A 9,907-nucleotide genomic window follows, 5' to 3' on the forward strand; every position below is an offset into this window, starting at 1 on the left:
GTGTTACTTCCAGCGAGGAACACACCACGAGTGGTGAATTCTGCAAGAACAAGGGCTTTGCTTTTCTTTGAAGGAAAAGGATAACCAAGTGGTAAACAAAATAACAACAAAAAGATTAAATCTGCATTTTCCACAGGCAGTCCCCAGTCATTCCGGGTTCCTGAAGAGCATTTCCAGCAGCCATTGTTTCTGTGGGCAGGCCAAAGCAGGGGGAAAGCTTACACAGCCAAGGAGACGTCATGTCACAAGTGACAGAGTAGAAAGGATGGGGAACCTCGTGATTAAAAAGCACAGGACTGAAACCCTGGAGAGTTGAACTCACTTCCGAACTTGGCTGTAAAAAAAAAAAAATAAATTAAATTCGCGAATTTCCTGTGTGATCACATCCTAGATGATTTATTCAAAACCTGGTGTTGAAAAGCCAAAGGAGGGGGAAGGAAGCAGGAGGAGGAAGGGGAAGACACGGTGCTGTGGGCTTTTAATACGCTTGGGGTTAGACCAGCACTGGCAAGCTGTGAACATCCCTCTGTACTGGGCTCTGCATAACCTGGAGCTGGTGTTGGGAATGAATTGAGTGTCCCACAAGCTCAGGTCAAACCCTGCCCTGCTGCTCTGCCCAGGTGTGTGCCACGGGCTCACAACACCACAGCCCTGCCAGCAGCATCCCAAAGGCTTCTGTAACGCTGGACTCCCAACAGGAACACAGCCACGTGCAAAATGGAAAGCTTAGGGATGGTTTCCCCTCCTGGAGCTACACGAGAATTTAGAAAGAACATAAAGCTGTCCCCAAATGCAGTGTGCTGTAAATCAGACACAGCCCAGCTCCAGCACAGGTAGAGGCAGGTGATGAAAAGGTCTCTTGGTTCCAGCCTTCTCCCCTCGTGCAGCAGCCTGGGACTCCCAGCTCCAGCAGAGAAGGCCTGTTTATTTTCCTGAAGGCCAGCCAGCTCTGGGCAGGAAGTGCTGCACCCAAGGGAGAGCTGAGCTGCAGATCCTCCAGCAGGACACAGCCAAAAACCAGCGCCAGAAAGGACGGCAGTCCTGTGCTTAGGACCTTTACAGCAACATCCCTTGAGCTGAGAGCACCTTTGCAGGACCTTTTTGGAGCAGGAGAGTTCAGAATAGCGCACAGGGACAGAGAGGTGTTTTTCCAAGACCTTCAGCCACGATGTGAGCTCACAAATCCAAGGCTCAGTGCAAACAGCAGCCCAGTCTCTGACATTGGACTAGAGCTTCCAGGCATGGGGATATGGGGTTGGTATGTCCCAAAATGCTGCTGTGGGAAACCCAGGGTTTACAGATTCAAATGTTTCCTTTCAGCAGCAAGACAAGCTGTAATTAGCAGCACTGAGTCCAACCCAGGGGCTGGATAAGGACATTCCCGTGACATATCTGACAAGGCGACTGCTGGATATGTTTTCCTTGGCTTTTTTCCCCCCTGGAAAAATGAGCACCCATATTTCACAGGTCTTACTGCTCTCACTCCGTGTTGCCTGGAGTCAGTTTCCCAGAGTAAGGGCATACATTTCAGAAGACACTGTAACAGCTTTGGTCTTGCCATCCCCAGGGATGGGTCCCTCCTTAATTATCCCACAGCCCATGGCATACTGGGGATGCCAGATCCCAAAGACACGGTCTCAATTTGACTTTCACCAAAATGAAAAGCCCAAACCACAAGGCAAAGGTAAAATAAAAACATGAACATGAGGCAACTGAGCTACAGCTGCGAGACACATCATCACCACTGTCTCACACGTCTCTCACCTAGTTCAGCCTCATCCCCAGAGCAAAATCAACAAAGCTTCCTCTGATGCAACTACAAGCAATCCTTTGGAAATCAATTCAGAGAATTTTGAGGCTAAAGTCCCTCTTTGCTCTCTTTTTCTCAGGATGAAAGCTGTCACGCTACAGAATGGCTTTAAAACCCTGGATGTAAAGTAAGTCCTAGTGTGCCAGCTAAGGGAATGGCACAATTTCATGACTAGGTAACCCAAATCACAGCCTGTCACACATCACTGCAGTTTGAACACAACTATGATCAGCACTGCATCAATTAAGAACTGACAAATTTTGCTGAACCCAGTAAGTGGAAGACCAGCATTTAAAACATAAGTAAACGGGGGAAAAAATGATGAGCATAAAGCCCCAGCCCCAAAAGCAGACTGACTGACTGTAGGGATTACAATATTTAGCATGCTCCAAAAATTTTCCTCAACATCTTTTTGCTCCATGTGATGGGCAGGGATTTCTCGTGGCTCCAGAGCCACTTGCTATTTCACATGCAATTTTCCAGCAGTGCTCTCCATGGAAAAACAGATGGAGCTCATAAATGGATGCAAGTGGTCCCCAAAAAGCTTCCAGTCTCTTTGCAGGGTGTCTCCAAAACACTGGGACAAGGAGATGGCATGCTGGGGTCTGAAAACCAATCTCCCCAACCCCGAGAGTTTTGGTGAGCAAATGGCTTGCGTAAAGTTTCTGTCAGAACACCCATTAGAAGTGCTGGCATTGTAAACAAGGTTGCTCCAGAGGCACCTGGGATTAGCACTGTTCAAACAGTCCTTGGCATGACTTACTGGAGCACCCAGGAGCAGATTTGCACGTTCAGCTTTTCTCCTGCCTGACGCTCGCCCGGCACCAAGAACAACACCCCAGCTCCGACAGCCTTAACCCTGCTGGAGTTTGAGACACGGGGCAGGAGCTGGATGGAAGAAGCAAACCCAAGGAGGCAGCACCGTGGGGCTGTTTTTTTCCTGTGTTGCAGGATGAGATCCAACACCAGGCTGTCCATGAGCAAGCTGGGCACACAAGGGTCCCTCTGCAGAGGCACGGCAGCTGAAAGCGACACATGGGATGTGCAAGGAGAGCGGTGCCAAGGCAGACAGGGCAGCTGAAAAACACCAGGCACCCTAAAAGCTTACCCTGGTATCAAGGCACAGAGCAGCCTCTCTTCCCTGTGCTGGGCACACAAGCCAAGACACTCCTCGTGCCTCAGGGGCAGAGGGAAGGAAACCTCAGCCAGTGAAGCGTCCTTTGCATGCGATTCCTCTGGAAGCCAGGCACGACAAGGGTATGCACCTTCCCTGACACATCTCCCCCACCCTCAGCTCTGGCAAGAAGGTGCTCTGTGGTTTCCAGGAGCAGCAGCAGTGTGAAACAATAGGAACACGAAGGATGACTGGGCTCACGGCAGGGAAAGCTTTACACAAACAGATTTATGGTCACTTCCATCCACACAAGTGTCCTCGAAGGAAACAGCTGCACCGGACCACAGCTGACACAGACTCTCCAGGATGGGACATGAGCTCACAGCTCCTCTAAGCACCATTCACTACGTTGATGCTGAGGCCAAGCAAAGAACAAGCACTCAGAAATAAAAGAAGAAAAATAACACACCTCATGGCTAGGTAAAAGTCAGATGGATGTGCTGCTCTGCCTCAGAAAGGTCTGGACAAAATAAACATTCAGGAGCAGCAACAGGGCAGACCCACCATGGACTGAACTCTGTGTCACACAACCACCCAAGCCAGAAAACATCCCCTGCACTGCCTCCATGGCCATACCACAGCAAGCAATTAATCTTGCCTGTTTGGGGTGGGGGAAATGGTCCCTGGACTGTTCCTCAATCATCCTCCTCCTCCCTGCTGCAGCCAGGAGAAAACCTTGCCAACAGAGTTTGCCTGTAACAGGCACCAAACTGCTAGAAAATCATCTGAGCAACATAAAACATCTTTCCATGCTCCCCTGTAACACACTGCACTCTCCTTCTCACACCTCAGAGCTGAGTGGCTGCAGATCCCACCCCTGAACGATGCCCTTCTGCATCCCCCATTTTCAGACTCCGGGTTGTTGTTTTTTTTTTATTTTAATGACAAGTGCTGTCCTCCCCTCCCAGCCCAAGTGGTGCAAAACTGGCTGCCAGGTTCAGAGCACAGCCCCAGCTCCCCTGCCCTGCAGCCCCAGCACATGGACAGTTGTGTTCCTGCCCAAAAACAGTGGGAGGACTTTCCTGCTTGGTGCAGTCTGCCCTCAAATGCTGGACCCCAGAGCCTCTGAGGATGCCCCACTCGCTAGAAGGGGAGGCAAGCCTGTCCTCACTCCTGCAAACCATCGGAGGAACCAACACCCTGCAGAGCCTCCCCTAAAAGCTGCCAAGCTCAGTTTTGCATATTGGTACAGAGCCCAGCTGCTGGTGTTTCACACACCACCCCCAGAGCCTGCCTCTGAATGGCACAATTTTGAATTACTTCCTCCTGCCATCCTGCCCCAAGGCAGGATCTGCCAGCAGCCCAGCCCATCGCCACGGGAAACAGGATGAAAGCCCCATGTGAAAGAGGAGCAGCAGGGAGTAAGGAACACCAGGAGATCCCACTGTGTTCTCCTCTGCTCTCCTAGGGATGGGCACAGGCCAGGTGGATTAACTGGGTCCTTCCCCTCTCTTTATCTCACCAATCTCTGGCTGTTGCCAAGTTGTTTTGAGCTTTGGCATGGCTGCTTTCCACCCAGAGCCTGCACAAAAGGGGACGAGGAGCCTCAGTGCAGAATTCCTGGCAACAGTCCAAACCCAGAGGTCGGTAACTGGGTCACTGGGTTCAGCTTCCGAAAACCATTCCTTCAGGAGGTGTGGTAAAAGCAGGCACGGTCACAGACAGAGCTGGACACTCCTGAGGCTCCTCCACCACACCCTCCACACCTCATTTCATCACCCTGTCATAACAGCACTGGTGGCACCGGGACAGAGCAGCCTGGACAGGGACAGACAGCCCTTCCACGCAGGCTGCGAGCACGGGGGGAGACACGGTTCAGGTAAAGCAGCACGTAGCTGAAAGCACATCGCTATGCAGTGCTCAGCCCCAGGAATGCAGAAGGGAAACATGAAGCCACTTGTCTGGCACGGCAAATAACCCTTCAATCATCCGCCAGGCCCTGCCGGGGAGCTCTGGATTGGGAAAGAGAGGATGACTCCAGCCAGCATCGCATCAGCTCTCGCCAACCGCGCCACGACGCACGGCTGCGCTCCCTCTGTGTCTCCAAGAGAGCTCCAAATACAAAAAAATGAAAAATCCAAGCAGCAGCAGAGCAAGAGGCATGTACTGCAGGGAGAGAAGGGGTTTGAGGAGCAAGCAGCATCAGCACCCATCAGCACTGGCGTGAAGAGCAGCTAGCTGGTGGGTAAGAACACGCCTGCCCAGCACCGCCCTTCCAGCGGGTCACGGCAATGTTTTGAACACAGTTTCTCAAGGCAACTCAGTCATGAGGAGCAGAACATCGAGAAACTTTCTGAGTCATGGTCACATTGACTCACCAGTGAGTGTCTCTAGGCTGGGCCACCCCATCCAGTTTGGCTGACTCAGGAAGGGACCATGAGCAACCTCCTCAGCCAGCTGCTCCAGACAGGACAAACCTCCTCCATTTAATGCATTTGTAATAAACTCCCCTCAAAAGGCTGGGGGTGAACACAGGAGGGAGCACCAGCAGGACTGGGCGAGCAGAGACTCATGTGAGGGCACAGAGGTTGCTCCAGACCTGGGCACAGCATGGGACAGATACCCTTGGGAATGACCCCACCCAACCCCACCATGAGGAAAACACAGGCCAGATGTTCAGACGACTTCAGGCGATAATTTGGTTAATTTGCTATAATTCAGGTGGCTGGTGTTCAGGCCACACCAATCATGAAACAAAGCACTGTCAGCTCAGATTCTGAAACTCTTCAGTCAACTAACCACGTCCTCATGGTGTGCCAGGGCCGCTTCTCTCATTTCCATCTCCTTTGGTTTTCCTCTCAGTGGCCACAAAGATCTGAAAGCTTTATGACTCACTGAGCTGAGATTTTCTGTGCTACCCCAGAACTCCTGGCTCCTGTGTATTCCACAATGTTATGACATGCCACAAGGACAGAGGATATCAAGTGAAAACCGTCTCCTGAGAGGGCAGAAGGGTAAGTAGGCACCAGCACAGATTTCCTCCCAGTCAGGGAAGAAAGGAGAGAAGAATCAAAGGCAAACAGCAAATTACAACATGTATCTGGCAAGAGGTTGTGGAGCCTCTAATTTTTGCATTAAATAGAAAGTTGGAAATCACAGAATCACAGAATGGTTTGGGTTGGAATGGACCTTAAAGACCATCGAGTTCCAAACTCCTTCCTCTAGTTTAGGCTGCGCAAAGAATATGTCATGAAGGGTGAGGGAACTAATGCAATACTCAGAAGAGCTTCTGCTGGAATATTTAACGATTTTCCAACCCTTAACTAGCTGTTTCTCTCATCCCATAGTATGGTAAAGACACAGAGAGTGACTAAATCTATGTGACTTAGCATCTAAATTAACCAACAAACAAGTCAGGAGGAGGCATTCAGTATTTCTGCCCCAATTTACAGCCCTTTGCTCAGATCAGCTCCTTTTTTTTTCAGCATGGCACTGACATCTGTTGTGTTGCATGAGTGAAAAGTACATATATGATTATCTTAAAAGAGTGGGGGGGGGGGGAAAACAATGTGGACATGATTTGAATTTTATGGCATTCAGCTGCCACGACTTGCAAATAAACAGCTGTCCCAGCAGGTCCATGCAAGCTTAGCAGCACAGCAGTAAAACACAAGGTTTTTCTTCCCTTTTAAAAGGGTGTTAATTATATTTTTAAAAAATATATTTTTATAAGAAAATAAATTGCAGGTTGAAGATTCATAGTTAGGTCACACTCAATTCCAGCAGAACAAGCACATCCTGCTTCACATGGCCTCACCAGTCGCTCCACAGCAGTGGCAGCTTTCTGAAGCCAAGTTAAGATATTTAATTACCAGCATCAAGTCAGAAACCAAAGCGTCCAACAAAATCCTCATTTATGAGGGAAGCCTGCAGAAATGTCGTTGAGCAGGCTTTGGCAATCTCCAAAGCTGACAGCTGGATGCCCTGGCTTATCGACTGCTAGAGCACACACGGAAAAAGAGCTCGGAATAGTTGCAGTGCCGAGCAAGCCTTCAAGGCAGCCCCAACAGCCTCTTAAAAAGGCTCACAGAAATAGGCAGGCATCATTTATTAATACTTCAGAGATAAAAGTGGCCATGTAGGACCAGCTCAGTGGGTGTCTGTGCAGGAGGAGGATGGGCATGAAGACCACCTGCCCTGGGTGGAGCATCTGTCAGGATCCCCATGCAACCAGCTCAGGTTATAAATGCACCAGGTACGTTTGCAACCTGGGCACGTGGTGGGCTGCTCCAAATGTGTCAGCCAAAGACTTTTTGGGATGGACCCAGCAGAGACGGTCAGGTTTTCCTATCCAAAATTGGAATATGTAGCAAGAGGAGCCACGCTCCGGCTGGCTGACAAACAGAATCTGTGGGAAGCCCAGCTGCCCAACAGCTCCATGTCCCCACTGCCTTGGGTTCCTCAGCTGTGACATGACAGCGCGGGAAAAAGAGGAGGAAGGAACCAAAACAAAGCACAGAAGCAAAGGGAGATAAATGTGATCCAGTTAGACCGGCTGTCCCCAGGTCTTGCCTGTCCTCACCAGAGGAGCCAGCCCGCCGTGGCTGTCCCTTTCCTGCTCCCTCCTGCACCCCTGCCACAAACAAAGGGTCAGATAAGGAGCCAGCTCAGGTCAAGACCGGTTTGACTCCGTTTCAAGCCCAGGGGAGCGGATTCAGCGCTGATTTTACACCTCACCCATCCTGTTTGCCTCCCCGGGGCAGAGGCCAGTACATGGAGCAGGGTGCACGCCTGGCTGGCTGGACCCAAAAAATCCCAGAGCCATGTCAGGGCACCACCGGCAGAGCCACACACCAGCTGAGCGCTGGCCAGAGCCAGGAAGCGCCACTGCTTCCTCCTGTCCCTCTGTCACACAACATTGGGCTGTCGGAGATCGTGGACTTTGGCTTTTGCTTCCTGCTCCTGACAGAGCAGGGGCAGGTCCCGGCATACGGCCATGGAAAGGGCAGGGCGAGTCACTCATTAATCGAGGAACAGCAAGGTGGATGTCTGACCCACGGGGTTCGGGAGGAAATGCACGCCAAAACAAACCCCGGTGCTCGTGGAAAAAGAACCAGATGCTGCAGGACCCATCCACTCCTAATGGGACTCAAAGACAGGCAGGCAGGGAATGCCAATAGCTTTGGAATACATTGATTTTGAAAGGGAGGATACCGAGGTTGCACCACAGTTCACCACTGATGCATTAATACACACCAGCACCTGATTTTGTACGCAGTATCAGAATCAACCTCTAGAGAGGGAAAAAAAGGAAAACGCTGGCTTCTCCCTCTCCGTGCCGCCAGGAGAATCTGGCTGGCTGTACAATGCCAGGCATCTGCAGTGCTCAGGCCTGGTCAAAACCACCGGGGCAGCCTATGCCATGAGCTCCCCTCTCCCTAGCACCTGGAAAATGGCACTTGGCTGCACCCCATGATCTTCCACCTGCCTCCGATTTCCACGGGGAGCCTCTCGTCCCCAGTTTGGCAGCACAGCCCTATTGGTTCACGTGGCTTTTGTCAGGAGGCACATTATCATCTGTCTTTGCTTTAAATTAACCTTGATCACTAAAAGATGCAGAAAGACTCTTTCACACCAGCACCAACGCGAGCCTGCATGGTGTGAAAGCCATGAGTGTTGCAGACTCCAGGGATGAAACCCCACTATTCACACTGAAGACTTCGTGCCAAGCAAAAGACCAGGACCTGACCACAGGCGTCACACACCAATGGCAGTGGGTGCCAACCCTCAAGCTCCATGCAGCAAAGGCATTGTCCCTTCTTCAGACAGATCCCTGACCGGAATCCTCCCTCCCAGAATTTTTGGATGGGCGCAGCCAGTGACAGACCCGACGTCCCCACCTCGTGCCTGAGCCACACACCTGCTTGTAGCCAAGCCAAAGCCCAGCCCCAGCTCCCACATCAAAGCAGCGGCTGGACCAGAGCACGCCTGCAGTAAAATGTGTGACACCAGCACCAGCGGCTTGGCACAAACAGACCATGGGGCGGCCCCAAACTGCTGTGCCTGTGGGGAGGCACTCAGGAGGCTGAGACCCCCCCCGAGCCCGCGGGAGCCCCATCAGGGGGGGTCACATCGGTGGTGTGGGAGTCGCCGCAGGGGTGGGAGCCGCCGTGCCAGCCGGCGCCGGGGCTGCAGCAGCCTCCGGAGGCGTTGCCATGGAGAAGGCAGCGCAGCAGCAGCATCCCGCATCCCACGCCCCCGCGTGGGCGCCCCCAGCCCGGCGCCCCCGGGGCTGGGCACCGCCCGGGACCCGCCGGGGAAGGGGGACCCGCCGGGGAAGGGGGACCCGCCGGGGCCGGAGAACACGCCATGCTGCGGGGCGCCGGCAGCGGGGCCCGGGCGCTCCCCCCGGGGCAACAGCTCCACGCAGCGCCCGGGGCGGGGTGGGACGCGGGCTCGCCTCCCTCCCCACGGCGGGGAAAAGGCAGAAAAGCCCCGGCCCCGCTGCCGGAGCTCCCGAACCCCTCCCCAGCACGGCCGCGGAGTACGGGAGAAGGGCAACACACTCCGCCAAAAGCCCCCCGAACCGAAAGGGGAGGAGCGCCGAGGGGCTCGGAGGACTCACCGCAGCGCGGCCGCCGTTCCTGCCGGGGCGGAGGGCTCGCAGCCCGCGGTCCGCCCGCCGTTCCTGCCGGGGCGGAGGGCTCGCTGTCCGCCCGCCGTACCTGCCGGCGCGGCGCTGCGCTGCGCGGCGCGGAGCCCGCCCGGCCCCTGCCCACAATGGGCCGCGCCCGCCCCGCCCGGCGCGCTGGCGTCAGCGCCCGCCCGCCGCCGGCACTGCCAGTGACGCGCGGGGCGGGGGCTCCGCCAGCGGGGGTGCCCTGCCGGGGCTACCGCACCGGGGGTACCGCACCGGGGGTACAGAACCGGGGGTACAGAACCGGGGGTACCGCACCGGGGGTACAGAACCGGGGCTACCGCAC

The 9,907-nt window shown here is 53.9% G+C and overlaps 1 protein-coding gene across 1 annotated transcript in view; it reads right to left on the reverse strand.

Annotated features, from left to right (window-relative positions):
* DAAM1 (dishevelled associated activator of morphogenesis 1) overlaps positions 1-9,634 on the reverse strand; it is an 89,926-nt gene extending 80,292 nt beyond the window's left edge. The window contains exon 1 of the mRNA XM_015631815.2: positions 9,550-9,634. The gene's annotated coding sequence lies outside the window, so the exon portion shown is untranslated. The remainder of the gene's footprint in view (positions 1-9,549) is intronic.
* Between the last annotated feature and the right edge of the window lie 273 nt (positions 9,635-9,907).

This window comes from Parus major, chromosome 5 (genome assembly GCF_001522545.3).
Source record: "Parus major isolate Abel chromosome 5, Parus_major1.1, whole genome shotgun sequence".
In the NCBI taxonomy this organism is placed as follows: domain Eukaryota; kingdom Metazoa; phylum Chordata; class Aves; order Passeriformes; family Paridae; genus Parus; species Parus major.